The sequence below is a fragment of the Theropithecus gelada genome, chromosome X (genome assembly GCF_003255815.1).
Source record: "Theropithecus gelada isolate Dixy chromosome X, Tgel_1.0, whole genome shotgun sequence".
Lineage (NCBI taxonomy): Eukaryota > Metazoa > Chordata > Mammalia > Primates > Cercopithecidae > Theropithecus > Theropithecus gelada.
In genome coordinates, this window is record NC_037689.1 from 19,224,617 (window position 1) to 19,244,384 (window position 19,768).

General features: G+C 58.8%; 1 protein-coding gene across 5 annotated transcripts in view; it reads left to right on the forward strand.

The window, feature by feature from the left end:
• Positions 1-19,768, forward strand: part of BCOR (BCL6 corepressor) — a 128,398-nt gene that overhangs the window by 65,314 nt on the left and 43,316 nt on the right. For 3 of the 5 annotated variants that reach the window (XM_025373024.1, XM_025373026.1, XM_025373025.1), the window contains exon 1: positions 16,520-17,234. The exons of the other annotated variants lie outside the window; for them this stretch is intronic. The gene's annotated coding sequence lies outside the window, so the exon portion shown is untranslated. Of the gene's footprint in view, positions 1-16,519; positions 17,235-19,768 lie in introns of those variants that run through there. 5 annotated transcript variants of the gene reach the window in all.

A 19,768-nucleotide genomic window follows, 5' to 3' on the forward strand; every position in this document is an offset into this window, starting at 1 on the left:
CACTTTCCTAATTTCTTCTGCCCCAATCCTCACCAGAACTACAGAGCCACTCCCCACCAGTCCAGGTATCCCCTTTCCTATAGCACCCTCCCCACAACTGTCTTGTTCTCTTGAACCTGGTTTCTTCTCTGGCCAGGATATAGAATACTGATTCAGTTAGCAAAAATGTATTAAGTGGTCAGCTGCGGTGGCTCACGCACTTTGGGAGGCTGAGGTGGGCAGATCACCTGAGGCCAGGAGTTCAAGACCAGCCTGGCCAACATGGTGAAACTCCGTCTCTACTAAAAATACAAAAAGTAGCCAGGCTTGGTGGCGCACGCCTGTAATCCCAGCTACTCAGGAGGCCGAGGCAGCAGAATCACTTGAACCCGGTAGCAGAGGTTGCAGTGAGCCGAGATCGCGCCACTACACTCCAGCCTGGGTGAGAGAGTGAGACTCTTATCTCAAAAAAAAAAAAAAAAAAGTAAAAAAAGTATTAGGCATGCAATACTTCATTTATTATCAGATTATTATTTTTTTCCATCAATACGTGCTGAGCACCATGCTACACACTGGGAGGATACAGCCAGAAACAAAATTCTGAGAACATTATGGATATATGTACATTGCTGGACATTGATGCAAGCTTAGCACCTGGTGATGGTACACCGTACCGTTATGGACGATACAGTCTTGCTGAGGGAGATGACCTCCCAGGGACCAACCTGCAGAGCCTATTCAGGAGCTGATAGCAGGCCTGTGTGGTTGGCCTTCAGAGGGTGAGCTAGACAGTGACAAGCAATGAAGTGGCCTTGTTAAGGCATTTAGATTTTGTTCTAAGTGCAGTGGGAACTAGTGGGGTAGTAATATTCAACACTTTTTTTTTTTTTTTGAGACATGGTCTCCCTCTGTCACCCAGGCTGGAGTGCAACGGTGCAATCATGGCTCACTGCAGTCTGGACCTTCCAGGCTTAAGCAATCCTCCCACCTCAGCCTCCTGAGTAGCTGGGACTACAGGCGTGCACCACCACGCTTGGCTAGGGTTTTTTTTGTTTTTTGTTTTTTGTTTTTAAAGTGGAGATGAGTGAGGTCTTGATCTTGTCTCAAAATAAATACATAAATAAAAATAAAAGATCTTTCTAGCTGCCACGTTGCAGGTAGACTGGAGGATAGCAAGAGTGGCAGCACAGAGATTGCTAGAATAATCATTCTGTGTAATAATCCAGGCCCAAGATGGTGGCCTGGCCTCAGGTGGCTGTAGGAAAATGGGAAGTAGCAGGCTTACTGGATGGACTATTTGGAAGTAGAATAGGTTAGCTTTGCCAGTGGACTGGAGGAAGGTGAGGGGGAGATGAATGAGAATGGGTCAAGAATGGCCCCCTAGGATTCTGCTTTAAGCACCAGAGTGGGTGAGCCATTTTCTGTGATGAGGAAGGGAGTTAGAGCAAAGAGCAGGTTCTAAGGAAAAAGCTCTTCTCTATCTAAGAGACATTTGTCCTGCTCACCACTGTTTCCCTAGCACCCGTACAAGGCCTGGCATTTATTAAATGCCCCCAAATATTTGTAAATTAATTCCTCTTTTAAGAATTCAGGCCGGGCGCGGTGGCTCAAGCCTGTAATCCCAGCACTTTGGGAGGCCGAGGCGGGTGGATCACGAGGTCAGGAGATCGAGACCATCCTGGCTAACATGGTGAAACCCCGTCTCTACTAAAAATACAAAAAACTAGCCGGGAGTGGTGGCGGGCGCCTGTAGTCCCAGCTACTCGGAGGCTGAGGCGGGAGAATGGCGTGAACCCGGGAGGCGGAGCTTGCAGTGAGCCGAGATGGCGCCACTGCACTCCAGCCTGGGCCACACAGCGAGACTCCGTCTCAAAAAAAAAAAAAAAAAAAAAAAGAATTCAGTTGTGGTTGGGCGCGGTGCTATACTTGTAATCCCAGAACTTTAGGAGGCAGAGGCGGGTAGAATACTTGAGGTCAGGAGTTCGAGACACATGCCACAAGGCAGTGTGGCAAAGTGATTAGGACGATGGACTCTGAAGATAGGACTGCCTGGATTTGAATCCTAGCACCACCATTTTCTAGGAATGTTCAGTAACTTCTCTGATAGTTTCCTCATCTGGAAAAAATGTACATAATAACTCTGCCTACCTTATAGGGCAGTTGTAAGGATTAATAGTTAATTTATAGAAAGCACATTGAAGAGAACTTGAACCTAACAGGTGTGATGTAAATGCTTGCTATTGTTACTAAGCTGAATGTAGATGCCAAGTTGAGATACCAAGTTTGAAGTCTGATATGGGGATTTGGAACTAGGAAAAAAAAAAAAAAAACAAATGTAAGAGTCATCAACAAGTAGGTGGTATTTAAAGCCATAAACCTGGATGAGATTGGTGGGGAGGAGGGGGAGGATCCAGGCCCAAGGCAACTGGTAGAGCATAGAAAAGCCCACAAAGAAATTGAAAGAGGTTCTCAGCTAGGATGAAAACCCTGTGAGCAAGCAGCTCAAGGGAGCAGTGGTCAAGGCGTGTTAAATGCTTCTGGGAGGCCAAGGAAGGCAACGACTGAAAAACAATGCCACGCCCCCCCACCGCCCCCACTCCTGGCAACAAGGTAGTAACCGATGATGTTGAGCACTTTCTGCAGAATGGCCAGGGAGGATGGAGGGGCTGAGGAGTGAGATAAATGACCATGTGTCTATACAGTGAAATTCCACCAGGCTGGAAATTGACAAGGCCCATCTACATGTGCTGGTAGAAAAGTAAGATATAGAGATAAGTTTCATAGGTGAGGTACAGAACAGATTGTGCAGTGTTTTCCCATTTCTGAAAATAGACCAGAGGACACACATGTGTACAAAGAAAATGGAGGGAAGGGGGCACTCCCCAGCAGTGTTGGGAATCTAATGCACACACAAATATGTGTCTGTATTCCCCCCTACTTTGTTTTTACACAAACTGTAGCAGACGGTACACACTGCTCTGTACCTTTTTTTTTTTCCCTTAACTGTAGACCTTGGGGGTCTTTCCATATCAATACACAGAGCAGATCTTCTTTATTATTTTAACAGCTACAGAATATTCCATTGTATGCATGTGCCATCAATGTCCCTGCTGGCTCTTTAGGTTGTTTATAATCCTATGCTGTTATAAACAAAGCTGCACTTATCCCAGTGTCTTAAAACAACTTCAAGACTAGCTGATTTTTAGAGTGAACTTGAGGTAAGCCCGCAGAAATTCCACATGGATGGAGACACCTCTTTCAAGAAGTCCAGCTGGGAAACAGATAAATAGGGAACCAGCAAAGGAGATACGAAGTTAAGAAGGGCCATTCTGAAGATGGGGGATGCTTCAAGCAAAAAAGCGTAACAGGGGGCCTTTCAAGAAAGGGTATGGGGGTGAGGCTGGAGGCACCCAGGAAAAACCTCTAAGAAGGTGATATTTTAGCAGGTGTGAAACGATGACTTAAAACAGTGTGAGATCCTATGTTGGGCGCTGCGGGAACATCAAGATGGATGGACAGACACTGGCCTTCCGGAAGGTTCAACTCCAGCAGGGAAGCTGGGCTGTTAAACAAATTGGCTGCAATATTGTTAGAAAGTAGTTGATTCTTGGCCGGGCGCGGTGGCTCACGCCTGTAATCCTAGCACTTTGGGAGGCCCAGGCCGGTGGATCACCTGAGGTCAGGAGTTCGAGACCAGCCTGACCAACATGGTGAAACCTGGTCTCTATTAAAAAATACAAAAAAATTAGCTGGGCGTAGTGGCGGAAGCCTGTAATCCCAGCTACTTGGGAGGCTGAGGCAGGAGAATCACTTGAACCTGGGAGGTGGAGGTTGCAGTGCGCCGAGATCACGCCATTGCACTCCAGCCTGGGAGACAGAGACTCAAAAAAAAAAAAAAAAAAAAAAGGTTGATTCTCTTAGAGGTACAGGATCTACAAACTTCCCACTGTGGTCCCTGCTGGTGAAGTCTGCTCAGAGTTCCAAGAAGTTCCCTGAGTTCCTCATAAGACAGGAAGCTGGGGGAGAGAAGCATATTTTGCCTGAAATGTTAAGATTTTTTTCCCCATGGGGATTCAATGACATGCATGCCCTGGAAGGTTTCAAAAATTGGAAATAAATAAGTAAAAATCCCAAGAAGAATTTATATTCCTGATGGCTATGCTGATGGTCTTGTAAATTGTATATTTAATCAAAGGCACTCAAATGTCTTTTTTTTAAAACTATTGAAGAGCTATTTAAATGTCAACATAAGTGATTCCCTCCCAAATAGTGCTGTTTATACATTACTTCCCCTAATAGACCATAATGATTCATAAGGAGGCATTTCTCGCCTCTAAATTGTAGGCCTATTGAAATATAAATTAAGATGATAAATAATTTGACCTTACCTGAGAGTACTAAGTATTTACATGTGTCAAATACGAAATTACCCTGAACATCATGGTCCCTAAAAAGGCAGCCTTCCTCTCCCGGGTGAATTCACTAAATGAAACGGGTTTATAAATTTCTCTTAGAGTGTGGAGGGAGAGGGGAACACACAAAAGAACCGGCCCGGGGACCCGTCCCCGCCCTCCAGCCTTCCCAGGAGGCCCGGGGGGCCGCGGAACCCACTCCCCGGCGGGGAGAGGCGGGTGCAGACCGCCCCCGCGCGCTTCCCGCGCTCCCCTCTCCCCCTCCTTCCGCGACGCCGCTGGAGTTTCAAAACATGGAGTTTCCACAAGGAACTTTGCCAGGCCGAGCTCGCAGCCTTCCCGGGCTCCCCGCAGCGGGATTCGCCGAGTCGGCGGCGCCGCGCGGCCTCCCCGCCCCCCACGCCCTCCGGGGAGCCGATGACCCGGAGGCCTCGGGCAGCTCCGCAAAACCGCTCGGTGGCTGTAGAACCCGGGGAGGCGCGGGGACTCCGGGGTTCTGCACCCCCGCCGACCCCGCCCGGGCCCCGGAGGGTGGCAGCCTGGCGCCCTCCGCGGGGTCCGCGCCGAGTCCGTCCGCTGGCTCTGTTTGCTTGGCTCCGCCGCCCAGGGCCGGGGCCGAGGAGCGGGGGTAGCCGGCCGTGGCGAGCGAGGCTGGGTGCCTGGGCAGCCGGCTCTGGAGTTTTGTTTTGAAGCCCGGCGTGGGGGAGGGGCAGCACCTTGTCAAGGAGAAATTTCCTGTTCGCAAGACTCCGCTTGCAGAGTTTCTCTCCTGCCCTTGACCTGACAAGTGGATCTCGACTGCGCGAGTCCCCGAGAGTCGAGCCAGTCGCGCCAGGAGCGCGCGGGGGTGGGGACACCCGCGCCGTGGCGCCGAGGCCCGGGGAGCCCGGCTGAGCGGGGCCGACGCCTGCCCTCCCGGTTCCCGGGCGCACCCGGGAGCGCAGAGCCGAGCGGTGACTAATCTGCGGCTCCGGGCCTCTTGGCGCGCAGCCCGGGCTCGCCTCCCGCCCCCTCGTCTCTCCTCCCTACCGCCCTCCCAGCCCCACCGCGCAGCGCTCCGCCGAGCGAATCGTGCGGGCCAGCGCCGCCGCCGCGTTCCCGGGAGTGTGGGAAGCGGGTCTAGGCGGGTGGCTCGGGAGCCGTCTCCAGTCGGCCTCCTTCGACCCGGGACCGAATGTTCATGTGTTAGCTTTCCCTTAAGCACTTTGATCGGCGTTTTCTCCTCGCAGCCGAGGAGCCAGAGCGAACCGGGGCTTTTAACCCCCTGCGTGCCGGCCCCATCGTGGGCTCAGGGAGGAGGGTGCCGCTGGGAGATTGGTCGATACGGGGTGCGATCAGTTTGGTTTAGCAAGCCTGAGCCAGGAGGAGCCCGGCGGGATCCTAGGAGCTTGCCCAAGCGCGGGACGTGAAGAGCAGGCAGCTGAGGCCCGAGGCGGCTAGTTAATGTTCAAGCCCTCCCAGGGGCAGCGCCGTAACTCGACCTGCCTGGCCAGGCTAGGTGCGGGCTGGAAAGGCCCGGCGGGCGGAGGGGCCCAGGAGGCCGTGGCGGGACCAGCCTTCACGCACCCGGTTCGTTGGCGCGTGGATGGCTCCTAACCCGGATGGGGGGGCCTTGCGCTCGCCCAGCGGACTCGGCTCTGGCCGCCGCTCCCTCCCCTGGCCCAGGCCTCGCCTGGGAGTTAATGATTGATTTACTGGCTCCGCGCGGCCGGCGCCCTCCCAGCTATTTGTCCAAGCTGAGGAGTTGCTGGCGAGCAGCGCAGAGGCCAAGAGAGCGGGGGTCGCCGGGGAAGGGAAGCCACGCTGCCGACGGGAAGGAGAGGCCACTAGCTTAGCTCCCACTTGGCGGCTCTAGCTGTGTCGGGGCGAACCCTCAGGAAGCCGGGCCCGGGCGAAGGGAGCATTGGGAAGCTCCACATGTAAATGGGTTGGCAGCTGGCGATTAGGCCGCCCGATTTTATGAGTCATAAAGGGCCGCCCGCCTGGCCCTCAACCTGCTCGCTGTGGATCCGGCGCGCTTGAGGCCCAAGTGGTGGACCATTCCGGCCGCGCAGAGGGTCATGCTTCGGGGGGCCCAGGCCGCCGAAGGAGTTGCGAAGGACTTTCTCTCCTTTCTTGTAGAAGGCAACACCAACACCCTAAATCAAACCGCTCCAACAACCGAACGCTCCACACAGACACATCAATAAGGATTTCGCCTCCCGCGTACGAACGCACAGAAACACTTGTCCTATTTTTATGCAAATGACACCACACAAATAGATCTCGCAAGCCCGGGAGAGGGGCGGGAGGAGGAGGGGAGCCGCCGCCCCAGCCGGGGGGCTGTGAGAGGGGAGGGACGCCAAACCCGCACCCCAGGGCCCGCGCCGGCTCCGGCGCAGCGGGGCTGACACTGGCCAGGCGGCCCGCCCCGCGGGCAGTGGCTCCCTGCCAGCGCCGCCAAGTCGGCCGCGTCCCCAGGCTGCCTGCAGAGGCGGATTAGGGAAGGAGCGAAGCGAGCCTGTGACTAATCGCGGGGCCTCGGACCGGAGCACCAAGGCCATGTGCGACTGACAGGACCGACACTAGCAGAGGACACGGCGACGCCTCGCTTAATTGCAGGCTTAAAAAAATGCCGCCTGAGCAGCTCTGGCGCGGAGAGCCACGGCTTGCGCGTCGAGCTAGGGAGCGCGCGCGGGGGGGGGGGCGGGGGTTTCTGCTCTCTCGCCCCGAGGATGGAACGTTTGGCGTCTCCTGGACCGAGGGACCTGGCCCTCGCGTCCCCCACTCTGCTGGGTCGCCCCGCCCCGCGTGCCGAGCAAGTGTGGCTGAGCCCGCCAGGAGACTACCATCCAGCCTCCAGGGCTGTTTCTGACCCGACCCTTTCCCCGTAAAGCCGACGTTTCCCTGCTTTCGCCCTAGATCCTATACAGGAGGGGGCTGCGCAGTTGGGGGTGACAGATTCCAACAAATCCTTAAAATAAAAACCGCACGCACGAAAGAAACACTTTCTCTTCCCTCCCCTTCCTTCTTCACCGACTGATACAAAGCCCCGAATGACCAAAGGGAAAAAGAGAGGTAAGTCGGGGCTGCAGGGAGCGAGGTCATCGAGTGCCAAAACCTCCGGGCTCACAGACACGAACCCTGGGCTCTTCACCCCTGGTCACAGTCTCTGTGGCCCAGAGCTTCCTGGAGCACTGGGGCCTCTCGGGGGCGTAGGGAGAAGCGTTGGGAGGCCGGCGACTCTGTTGGGGAGGGGGAGTGGGAGGGAGCGGAGAACCCAGCGAGAGAAGTTTCCACCACGCTCCGGTCGGCTGCTGCCAAAATCCCCGGACCCCTCCCCGCCTGCACCGCCTTCCGTTGCCACCACAAGTTTGGTTTAACGAGAGCTCGGGACAAAAGCAAACGTTTTCTATAGATCCCGAAAACAAAGGGGAAAGAGACGCCCGGGGCCGCGGAGAAGCGGCTGCTAGCGTAATGGTGCCAGGCCGAAAGCAGAGCATTAGAACTGCAAAAGCCGCGCGGGCGGGAGGAAGTGCGAGGCGGGAGGCGGGAGCGCGGGGAGGGCGGGAGGCGGGAGCGCGGGCGGGGGAGGGGCGCTGCGCCATGTTTCCGTGTCACCCGCCGAGTCGCCGGCTCTGGGCTCGGCCGCCGGCTCCCGCCTGCCTCCGTAACAGCAGAAAGCGTGCGATTAGCAGCCAGACAGGCGGAGACTCCAGGCCCGCGGGGCCGCCGCACACGCCGCCCGCGGCCCGGGCCCGCGCCCCCCCCGCCCGCCGGGTAATCATCCTCCTCGCTGCAGCGCTGTGTGCACTCTCATTAGAGCAGGGAGGCTTTTCTCTGTGCACTCGCTCGGCTCCCGCTGGCAAAACAACGCCTTCCCCGGCCGGGCCCTGGGCCAGGAGAGTCGGGGAGGGTGGGACGGAGGTGGGGGGTCGGTGAGGCAGGGCAAACCTTGCAGGTCAGCTCCGCCGCCCGATCTCCTCCGGACACGGAGGAGACCGGGAGCGTCCATTGGCCCTCCCCTAGGTGGAGTGGCAAAGTCCGAGCCCCGCAGCCGACCCTACGTCCCTACGTGGGTAGGGGCGGGAGTGCCGGTGCCGCCATGACCTACTCTCGTCCCCCGCCGGAGGCTAGAGTAGGGCTGAGGGGGAGATGAGTGTGTCTGGTTTGGAGAGCGGGGGCGGACACTGGGAAGGCTCCCAAAACAGGTTTTGCCCCATCTGTTTTACGAACGACCTCTTCAGGCCAGAAGCCGGATCCCAGGGGTGGCGGCCCTTCGACCTTCGAAAGGAGACCCGGGCCCGCAGCAGGCCCTCTGGCTTCGCGCTCTGTCGCCCGCAGTGGGTGGGAGATGGGGGTGGCCGAGGCTTGGCTGCTCCTGGCCCTGAGCTTCGCAGCCCTATTTTCTCATCCGCGATCTCCGCACACAACACTAGGCAGCCTCTCAGAGCACCACGCGCCCAGCTGCAGGGCCTGGGAGCAGGTGTTCCTGCCCGGCCGGAGTGGCGGCTCCGCGCCCCTCCCGTCCCAGCTGCGGAGCTGCGAGCGGTGCGGGAGGGCGTGCTTATGGTGGTAGCAGAGGGACAGGGACATCTCATCGGACCGCAGGAAGGGTCCTCCCGGCTTACACCGGGATACCGCAGGGCCCGGGCGGTCGCCTGGGACGAGGAGGGATCAAGGGTGACGCGCGGCCAGCCCTCGTCTGGAACTGCCCTGGGGCCAGCGGAGGCCGCTCGGGGCGGCGCGAGGGCTTCCGGTCCCCGTGACTGCGGCGGCGGCGGCGGGGCGGTTGCGAGGAGCACCCTCCCCTAGCTGCCGCCGCCGCGCGGCTCTCGGAGCAGCGCCCTAGGAGCCTCTCTGCGTCTGGCAGCGCTGCTCTCGGCTTGCGCTGGGATGGGGGCCGCGGGGTGGTCCCGGCCCAGCCCCCATGGGGAGGGGCGGGGAGGCGGGGGCCGGAGACCCTGCGGGAACGGCCGCGCGCCTCCCAGCCCCCCTCCTCGCCGCCGCCGCTGATATGGCGGGCACGTGAAGCGCAGCTCGGCGCCCCGGCGCCAGCCAGGGAGCGGCCTGCCCTGCCGGCTCAGCTTACCCGCGGGCCCAGGAACGCGGAACCGAGCCTGGCCGGGCCCCGCGAGGCCCGCACCCCCGCCCCCAGCTCGCTGCGGCCCGGCACCCCCTCCCCGCCTGAGCCCGGCCTTGGGGCCGCGCCAGGCGGCTCGCCCGAGGGGAACTCGGGCTGACTAATGGGACGCGTGTGGGCCTTACGTGAGGCCGGGCTGTCAGCGGATGCCCGCTTGCTCGGAGCTTAGACCGCGGCCAAGCTTTTCGGGGAAGGGCGAGAGGAGGGGTTTCCCCGCTGGGCGGTTTCGGCTCCCCAGGGACAATCCGGCCGCGGCAGGCCCCAGCCTTTGGATCTCGCAGCCTGGCCCGGAGACGGTAGACTCAGCATGTGCCCGACGCCACGGTGCCGACCCGGTTGGGGACCGGGTGGGAGCCTCGGGGTTGTGAGCTGGAGGTGGGCAGAGGCTAAGTCAGCTTGGTCTGGGGCGCCCGCCTTGAGGTTTGCGTTCTGGGGCTAGCCATTGGGCCGGGGGGAATTTGCAGGGCGCCCTGAGGTCGTGGAGTCCAATACCAAAACCTTCCTCAACAAAGTCTTCCGGAAACCCCTTCGTGAAATTCCTGTGCCGAAAGAAGGATTTCTAAAACTCCCCGAGGGTCCGGTTCGGCTGGGAGCTTTCGGGTTCTAGGGAGTGTGATTTCCTTTTTCTCTCATTATAGGGGCCTATAAATATCAGAAGTGTTTCTTCTTATTTCGCATTAACAACCACTTCATGTTGACATAGTTATATGACCCTCCCAAGTATAACTACCTGTTTAGTTTCAAGACACTGAGTGCGATGGCGAAACACAAACATCGACCAGTAACTAAGAGAAGGAAAACCCGGCCGCGAGCTTGGGTTGGATACAGGATAAATCCTCATCACGCATCCCTGGTTTTATTCAGCCTAATTACACTAGTAATCCTGCCCCCTACAAGAAAGCCTGAAATCCTGCAGTCGAGGTGCGACTTGTCCTGGGGAGCCCCGCCAATGGGGAGTGGGTTGTCGGTGGAGGGGAGGTGGGTTTTATATGTCACTTCCAAATGAAAATGTTTTCTTTCTTTCTCTTTCTTCTTTCTTTTTTTCTTTTTCTTTTTTGATGCAGTTTTCGAAAAGAGCGTTTTTGCGAGATAAGAAATGACCGATCAAAATCGCTGAGGGGAGGTTGTAAGCAGCCGCTTTGCCCCAGCTTAGCGTTATCTTATCTTTCACACTTGCATGGAGGAAAAAAAAATTGGCTTATCTTTATCCCCACCCCCTTCTCGCCTTAATTGCTAAAAAACACTGGTGTGTTAAACCGGGAGGAAGGAGGTCTCTGGAGTGTCAGTGGAAAAGGAAGATTCAAAAATGTGGGCTCCCGGGGGAAGCAAAGGTGGCAGAATTTATTCTTTCCCCCAGGCCTTTCTACTACAACACAGAGGGTGTAGTCCAGGGTGGAAGGCTGGATGGTTCTTTATTATTATTATTTTAAGAACAAAATCTGGGGTTGGCCTTGGGTCGTGTGGCTTCCCCAGGCCTCGCTTTCTGAACTTCTCCCCTCCATCTCTCAAAAGCTGCTCGTGGGTCTGGGTTGAGGCCTCTCACTCTGCCTTCATCCTCCCTCCACTAGACACATCCTCCTTTTGGAGGGGGGGGATGCAAGGCTGGGACGCATAGCCTGCTGGAAATCATTAAAATATATGCCAGTGTCTGCAAACACACACTTTTAAATCATGGCGTTTCCCTTCCACGCTGGTCTATTTAAACTCCAGAGCGAGGTGGATCTCCTCCCTCTCAGTCGTTTGTCTGTGTCACCGACAGGCCGCTAATGGCCGGGCTTCCAGGCGCTGTGCATTATGCATTAGCCTCCTCCCTCCGCCGCACACAGAAGGTTCTGTCAGGCCGCACCACACAAACCACCCGGAGCCCCCCCACCCCACCCCCCGCACTCAGGGCCTGGGGCTGCGCGGCTGCTAACGCGCTGGAAACGCAGGGATGGAGAGGAGGATGAGCACCGAGAGCAGAGTGGTTCGGAAAGTGGAATGGGAGCGGGTGAAATGTGCCGAAGATTACGCCGTTTGGAATCCCCAGCCCGTTGTCAGCCCCAAAACTTTGCTCCTGGCTGCGACCTTCTCGAGGCAACCAGCCCACGCCGCTCACCTCTGTGACCGACTTTGTTGGGGGCGGGAGGGCAGAGGTATTTAGAGACAGATCAGCACCGTGTTCCCTTCCGCTGGTCGGTGCCCACCTTCGTGCTGCAGGTGAGGGGCTGGCAGAGCCTTCTCTCCCCCTCCAGTTCGGGAGTGGCACCGCGAAGGGGTTGGGGTGGTGCGTCTTCGCAGGGACCCGGTGGGAGTGGAGGAGGGAAGCTGGATACAAAATGGTAGGGGCCGGAGGCCGACACACTGGGTCCGAAGGCGAGTAGTTGGTGGTTCCCCGCCCCCTCTCCCGGCGGTTCCCACTCACTGCCCCCAGCCGGGTAAAATATCCGCAGGAGGCGCCTTGCTAAATAAGCAGCCGAGGCGGGACGTGGCGTCCGGGTTTATCTGCTGGAGCATCCGGCCCAGCGCGGCAGCGTCGAGGGCTCTTAAGCCCTTGCCAAGCGCAAGAGGCGGCCGGCCTCCCAGAAACCTCCCTTATTTATGCCCATTTGGTCGACACCCAACCACCCTGCGGGCCCCCGTAGTATAGATGCTAGTTCACCCACACGTGCCTGCGTTTGGGGAGCTCAGGGCCTGACCCAAACCGACCCCAGACTAGAAATTCCAAATAGTTGCTAGGAACCACGGAGAGCCTGCCCTTAGGGCCTTCCTTCCCCAAACACCCAATAACCCTCCAAAGGCCAGGAAGAAGAAAGAGCAGTCATGTTCAGCCTGGCGACCCTTAAGTCCAGCAGTCTTCTGCCCTGGGAGGCAGCTACCTTTAGATGTTTCCAGATGAGTGAAATCCTGGGAGGAGGATGCGCCTCCTGTTGTTACCTGGTTTGAGTTTCAGAGGGAAAGCCAGCTGTGCCTTGTGCTTGGAGGATGGGGCAGCGGATCTTTTTAAAAGTGCCATTGGATAAGCCCAGAGTTCTTGTACAAAGTGACCAGAAGACTATAAGTGTGGGTGTGTTTTTAAAGAAAGTCTACCTCACATTATGTAAAAATACATTATCTGTACTCATCCAAGTCCCACCTGTTCCAGTACCGCGTGTCATCGCCCTGAGAACAGCCTCCAAGGAGGGCCATCGGAGGCCTACAGAGCTTTATGATGTGGATCCTACACATCCTTTATAAGTGAATCTTGCACACAAGGTTAGAAGGCCAGCGTCCCCCCAAACACAGGATGCCTGGCCTTTCCCCTAGGCCAGGGTGGAGCTGGAGGTGTGTGGGAGAGGCCCTAGCGGGTCTTGCAGAGTCAACCTGCCTTGAGAAGGGCAGCCAGGCTCGAGGCCTGCTCCTAGAAGCGCCAGCTCGATTGCCCAGTTGCAAGGCCTGGTTAGCCTGAGGTCGAGTGGTTTGTTATAATCAGGAGACCCTTCCATGGCGAGGGAGACTGGTGGCGGAGGGGCAGCCCCCGCTGCTCCACCCGCAGCACCTCTCATTTCGGCACCTATTTCTTTATTTCTCTGTGGGCTACACGGCCTCCCATCTCATGCACTCCTTGCTCACTCACTCCTCCTCCTCTGTTTTCATTGAAATCCTCCCCTTGCTGAGTGCTGGGTATAGCGGCCTGACCCCTGGGTCAACTCCCGAGGGGCTCGTGGGAGGGCAGGAGAAGGGCCAAATCGCCGGCACACACTGCAGGCCCCGCGGCATCCCCAGCTCTCTGAGCCCCTTCTTGAGTGGGGACACAAGATAGGACTGCCCTTCGACAGCTTTCGCTTGTTTTCCCCAGAACAATTCAAACTAGTCGGGCCAGTAGGTGTAATCTCCCCTCCCCCCTCTGCCTTATAGCGCCTCGGGGAATCCCACATTTTAATTCCCAGTGAGTCACGAATCCCCCCACCACTCGTGCCTCTTAGGACTCCCTTAATAAGGTATTTTTAAAATCCCACGGAGTTGAAAAATGTATCCCTAGGAGATGAAGGAGAAACCCTTTAATCCTACCAGCCTACCGTGGAGGCAAGATCCCTAAAAAAGGTGGGGGAGGATGTTGCAAATTACGTCAAAGGCGAATTTACTGGCCTGTTTGTCTCCAGCATCAAATTTCTCCCCAGTCAGCCCTCCCCGCGGCCCCATAGCATTTACAGCACCCCCACCCCCCATTCATTTTAAGTCTAGGACTTTCTTTTTTTCTTTTTTTTTTTTTTTTTGAGACGGAGTTTCGCTCTTGTTGCCCAGGCTGGAGTGCCATGGCGCGATCTCGGCTCACCGCAACCTCCGCCTCCCGGGTTCAAGCGATTCTACTGGCTCAGCCTCCCGAACTCTAGGACTTTTAAAGTTAGACAAACAGGCCTCTTTGTCGGCAGCCCTGGGAGGCCGTAAGACTCCGAGAGGCTGCAGGTCCCGAGCTCGGTTCCTGGATTTTCTAAAAGTTCTGGACGTTTGCATGCGACTTCGAACTCTGAGAAAAGCCTGTGCCTGGGGGCAGAGTTGGGGAGACGAGGGGAGGGGATAGAAGGTGGCTGGGCACCAGGCCATGGCCTCTGCGGTTCGGCCTAACCGAGCCGGAAGAGCCTGGCACGGCTCCACACTGGCCCAGGCCAGTTCTCGCGTCCAACCTGCAGCAGCAGAGCGGCCTCCTCGCCTGGAACCACGTTCAGAGTTTCCCCACAAATACCCAACTTCAGCCTTCCCGGTTATTTTTGACTTGTTTTGAATAAAAGGAGTCGCTTCAAAAAGAAATGTTGCTACAACACACAACCAGAGGCCTTTTCTCCAGCTGTGTCTGTAACTCGCATGCGTTCAATCTAATAACTTTTAATGTCTGGTCCTAAAATGTCTTTATAAAAAATAGTTTTACAGCATAATAGTCCAGGTGTCTTTCTGCTTGTTACCGGAGATTAAAAAAATGTGTGGGTTGGCTTGCAGAGATATCCACCCCCAGAAAGACCAGGAAGAAAAAAGCGTGCATTCCATTCTACAGGCGCTGGTCCTGGAAGCGTTCGCGGCCCAGCCCGGCTGGGCACTGCTCGCGGGGGCACTTGCTCGCCTGTCTTTTGCATCAGTTGTTATAAGCAGCTCTGGAGCATGAAGATTTAATTCTGCCGAAGTTTCGGGTTTCAAACGGTAGAGATGTTTCACTTCTGCTTTGAGAAGGGCTGTTTTTATAACTATGTGCTGAGAACTAAAACAGAATGAATAAAATAGCACCTAATACCAGTCCCACAGTCAGTAGTGAGTCTAATTTTTAAAAGGGAAAATATCTGCTAGCTGGAGCTGATTTTGGCCCTGACCTTGACTTAGTAATCAACTTGAGATGCTTTTGATTATTTTTGGCATGGGGACACTCCAGGATATTTTAAAAACTTTCCGTGTGGATTTACAAGCCACCTCCATTTCAGATTTATGTTTCATGGAGCCTGCACCATCTTGTCCTTAGGCAGAAAGAGACACCCCACCCCCTTCGCAGTATAAAAAGACCCTAGCGGGCAGCCGAATGGGGTCACCTTTGGCCGCGAAGTCCGGGCCCGCAGTCTGGGCGCGGTTAGTCCGGAATACCCCCTCCCCCACTCCTACCCCTTCCCGCCAGCTTCACCAACTAGGGCTTCTCGGCTCGCCCTTGAGGCTCTGCGCTCCGGGGAGGCCGGAACCTCGCTTCTCCGCTTCCCCCTCCCTCCCGCCGGCCCCCGCCCTCCCCCCGCGCCCAGCGCCGCGCCGGGTGCGCTGGAGAAGCTCAATACGTGTCAATTGAATTGAACTGCTGCGGGCGCAGGCTGTACGCCGCCGCCGAGCACCGATCAGCACGACGTTACCGAGTGGAAATTTATGGGGCGAACGGTGTAAGCCAAAAGTTGCTCCCTGCCAAGGAAAATAAAACGCGGGAGATAATCTCCCAAGGCCGGGGTGAGGGGCCAGGGCAGCCCCTCCAACCATCAGAGGTACAGACCGTGAAAATGCTCCAGAACCGGGAGAAATACAGGCGGATCTCCGCTCTCCGACCGCCCCCCACACCTCCCGGTGCCTCCACGGGCTGCTCCCCCCTTCCCCCACCTCCAAACAATTCCCACACAATTGAAACGTCCGGGGAACTCGGGCGCGGAGTTCAGGCGGAACGGCCACCGTTGCCTGGGGTGGTGTTTTCAGGTAGCTTTTAACACCGAAATGGGAAAGGGCTCCTCTGGGAGGAAGGGGCGAACTGGGGTGGGGGTGGGCGCGGGCGCGCACAGGCCACGCTCCGCTGGGTCTCGGAGGGGACGAGGCCGGGAGAGCGCAGCGCTGGTGGCAAGAGGCGGCGGCAGCGGCTGCTGCCGCTGGGGTTTGACAGCTTTGGCTGAGCGGAGTGCGAGGCGCTTTATGGTAATTGCGGTCCTCCACTGGCCTTCTGGGTAGCGAGGGGAGTCTCGGCGCGCGGCTGGGAGAGCCGCCCCCGCCGCCCCCATCCCCTCGGCTCTGGCTCTGCCGGCAGCCCTCGCCGCTGCCGCCGCCCAAGTCGGTCTCCGGCTCGCCCAGGACGTGCGCCCGGGCCGGGCGTGCGCAGCCAACTCGGCCCGAGCTGGGGAGGGGAGGCCGAGGGACGAGGGAGGGCGCCACCCAAGTGGTCCAGGGTTCGGATCCGGAGAGGCCAAAACGTGCCGGGCCGTGCATCGATGACGGCCGGGGAAACTCGGGCAAACCTTTCCTGGGGAATCACCCCTCCCGAAACCCCACCGCGGAGGCGCCGCAGCGGAGGGTGAGCGGAGACTGGGGTAGCTCAAACTTGCGAGAGCTGGAGGCGGCGGCGGGCGGGCGGCTGTCGCCCGAGCGCTGCGCCTGCGGGGGGAGGGGAGGCGGCTGTTGGGAGGGAGGGAGGGAGGGAGGTAGGGCGGGCGGGAGGGAGGACGAGCAGAGGGAGGGGGAGGAGGAAGAGGAGGGAACCAAGGAGGGGGGACGCGTTGGGATCGCGGCGTGCGGCGGCAGACGGAGCCTGGGCTCCCAGCGGCAAGGTGAGGCAGAGCTGCGCTCCTCGCTGAACGCGGGCCGAGCTCGGCGGCTGCGGGGGAGACGCGCCGGAGCCCAGACCGCGACCGAGAGCGGGAGCTAGGCAGGCGGCGGCGGCGGAGGGGGAGCCCGCGAGCCGCCGGGCGGAGAGCCCAAGCCGCGCTGTCGCCGCGCAGGGACGACTTGGCCAACACTCACACACACTCACACACACCCAGCCCGAGCGGGCGCTCGCGGCGAACCGTCAACATGGCGCTGGGGCTCCTGCCCGAGCGCGGGCGGCGGCGGCGGCGCGGGAGCTGCTGAGCCCGGCCAAGCCCAGTCCAGCTGCGGGAGCCCAGAGGATCGCACAGGGCTGTCGCCACCTGCCTGGAGGCTGCGAACCCGCCCCGCCCCGCCCCCACCCGGCCCAGAGCCCACCCCTCGGCGGGGCCGACCCCGAGGGCAGCCGGCTGGCAGCAGACGGCGAGGGAGTCTAGCGAGCGCGGCGCCGCGAGCGGGCTGCGGGCAGCCGGGGACTGCAAACTTTGCTGCTCGCCGCGCTTCTCCGGCCCGGCTCCTTCTCCGCTCGTTAACGTCGCCGCCCCCCCACCCCTCATATCTCTCTCCACCCACCCAACCGCCCCCCGCTCCTCCTCGCCGCCTCGAGTCCGCTCGGGGGAAAACTTCAAAGCGCCGGATCGCAGGCTCCCTGCCTACTCCCCGACTGGGGATTTCAGGTCAGTGCCCGGAACACCTTTCCCCCGGGAGGCCGCGGACGGGTGGGCGGGCGCGCTGAGGGCTGCAGTCAGCCCACTCCCCCGGGGCCCCCGCCCGCAGCGTACCCCGCGAAGCTTTTGCCTCGCGCTTCCCTTTGGCTTCCTTGCTCGCTTTCGTTTTTATTTCATAGCTGTAAGTTATTAAAAATGCAGCCAACTTAAGCGGTCCCGCGTGGGCACCAGGGAGGGAGGGGGCGCGGCTGGGGGCCTGGCGCCCCCCGGGGGGCCAGGAGGAGAGCAGGGAGTTCGCGGAGTGGAAGTTTGCAGCCTGTGTGTGTCTGTGCGCGGGAGCGCGGTCGCCGCTGAGCGCCGCGAGTCGGGCGGAGTGGGGGGGGGGGGGGGCTGGAAGCTGGGAAGCTGGGTTCGGCGTTAGCTCGCGAGCAGGAAGGGGAGGGCGGCGGGTTGCCGTCTGCTTTCTTTTTCGACTCGGGAAAGAACTGTAAAAACCCCCAGCCGCCGCCGCCTCGTCTCGCCTCTCCGGGGGCCGGTCGTTCCTCCAAGTGGAACGTCGGCGTGTGCGTGCGCGAGGGTGTGTGGCGAGTGCCTCGGGCTGAGCCGAGCTCGACCTGCCGCCGCTGCCGCGCAACTCGGGAGGGGAGTCCCGTTTTTTCTTGGCTTGCCCCAAAGCGCAAATCACGTGGATTAAAAAAAAAAAAAAAAAACTAAGAAATCGAGCAGAGCGTGGGGTTCCGACTTGGCCCGGCCGCCAGCCAGGTCAGACGCTTTGTTTTGTAAATGTTCTTTTAAGATTATAATCTGCAACCCCCCTTCCCCGCTCCTCTCCCTCCGCGTTGTTCCGGGTAGGTTTTAAGTTATGAGCCCCCAGGCGTGGGTGTAGAATGTGCTTGTGCGGGGGCGGCGGCGCGGAGGGAGGCCGGGGGCGGGCGAAACCTGGGCCCTCCGCTGGGCGTTGGGGAGTCTGGTGGGTAACCCTGATGGGCGTGTGAAAGTCTGCGGCCGGAGGAAGTTGGTCCCACTCGGAGGGCGTGTGGCACGGAGGCTCCAGGCGAAGAGGAACTTGCGCACCGGGGCACGATGCTCGGCCAAGGCGGGGAGGGCGAGGCGCCGCGGGGCCCGCGCTCGGAGCCGGCGGGCGGCTGCGCTGCAGAGCCTCCGCCAACTCGGGGGCTCGCGGCGGCGGTGACGAGCGCCTGCTGTTTACGGAGCAAGCTTTGGGGCGCCGTGTGTGGAGTAGGGCGGCCGAAGTCACGCGTGGTCCCAGCAGGCTTCCCGCCTCTCGCACGCTCGAGTGGGCACGTCCCGGGGTCCCGGAGACGGACGAGTCTGGCAGCGTGTAGGCCGTGGCCGGGCGAGGCGTAATTTGCTGTTAATGAATCTTTTCCAGAAAGTCCGCGATCTCCAGCTAGAGGCTGTGAGTGCCCGCGCGCCAGGGCGCGCGCCGCCAGCGTCTGGAGGGTGGGGGTGGGGGGAATGGAAGAGCGAAGAAGGAAGGAGGAGGGTTATGTGTATTTAGAAACAAACCTTAAAAAGAAACCAACGCGCTTCAAATAGGTATTCGCACAGCCTCGCTGCGTCTAGACTAGACAGCTCGGGGTTTTAGCTGTGTTTTCCCCCCCTTTTTTCGTTTTGAGAAGAGGCTAGGGGAGGGGGAGTGTGGTATTTGGTTCTAGGGGTAGCCTCTTGGAGAAAGATCCTTAAAATGGCCTAGGAGTAAGGACTAGGAGGAAATGGCCCACCCCAGAAGGTGGTGGGTGGTGAGTGCAGACAGACTTGGGTATTTCTAGCCATCTGACACTTCCTGTGGCACTGGAAACGGACACCGCGGGCCGAAATCAATCCTTACGAAGTGTTGGGTTCGGTTTTGCCAACAGAATTGCTTGCGTGGAAGGCATTTTAATTGTCAGCCTCAAAGACTCCTGTACGTGGACACTTAGGGAATACGCTCGTTCCTCGACCCTTTCCACTCCACCCTCGACCTGTTGTCTGGTCTGGGTTTTGCAGTGTTGGTTTTCGTGTTTATTTTGAGCACGGTTTCAGCGCGTAGAGCGGAGGGGGGCGGGGGAGAAGGCGATGATTAATATGCCATCCAGGTTTAATCCGAGGCTGGCCTTCAGTGTGAGGGTATACACCGCCACGCACACGAATTGCCTTGGGGTGTTTAGGGGAGCGCGCGGGTTTCGGGCAGCAGGCGCCCGGCCGGCAAGTCGCGGCTGGGGCTCGGCTGGCCCCAGCGCTGTCCTTTGAGGCGCTGTCACCAGTAGGTGACTGAGAGTTAATTAGGAAGTGTTCTCCGGATCAATGGGCTGCACAGCTCATTAGCGATTCTCTCCAGCCCTTTGCAGGGCCGTCCTGGCCTCCGCCTCCCACACAGGCCGGGGCCCCGCGGTCCAGGCTGCGGGGAGCGCCGCTGGGAAGTGGGGAGGGGCCGGTAGCGAGGGACGGCGGGTAAGCGAGTGTAACTTCGCGGGGCGGCGCGTTGCGTGCAGCGCCTCGAGGCCCGCGCAGCCCGCTCTTTCTTCCTGCCCGCGGTCGCC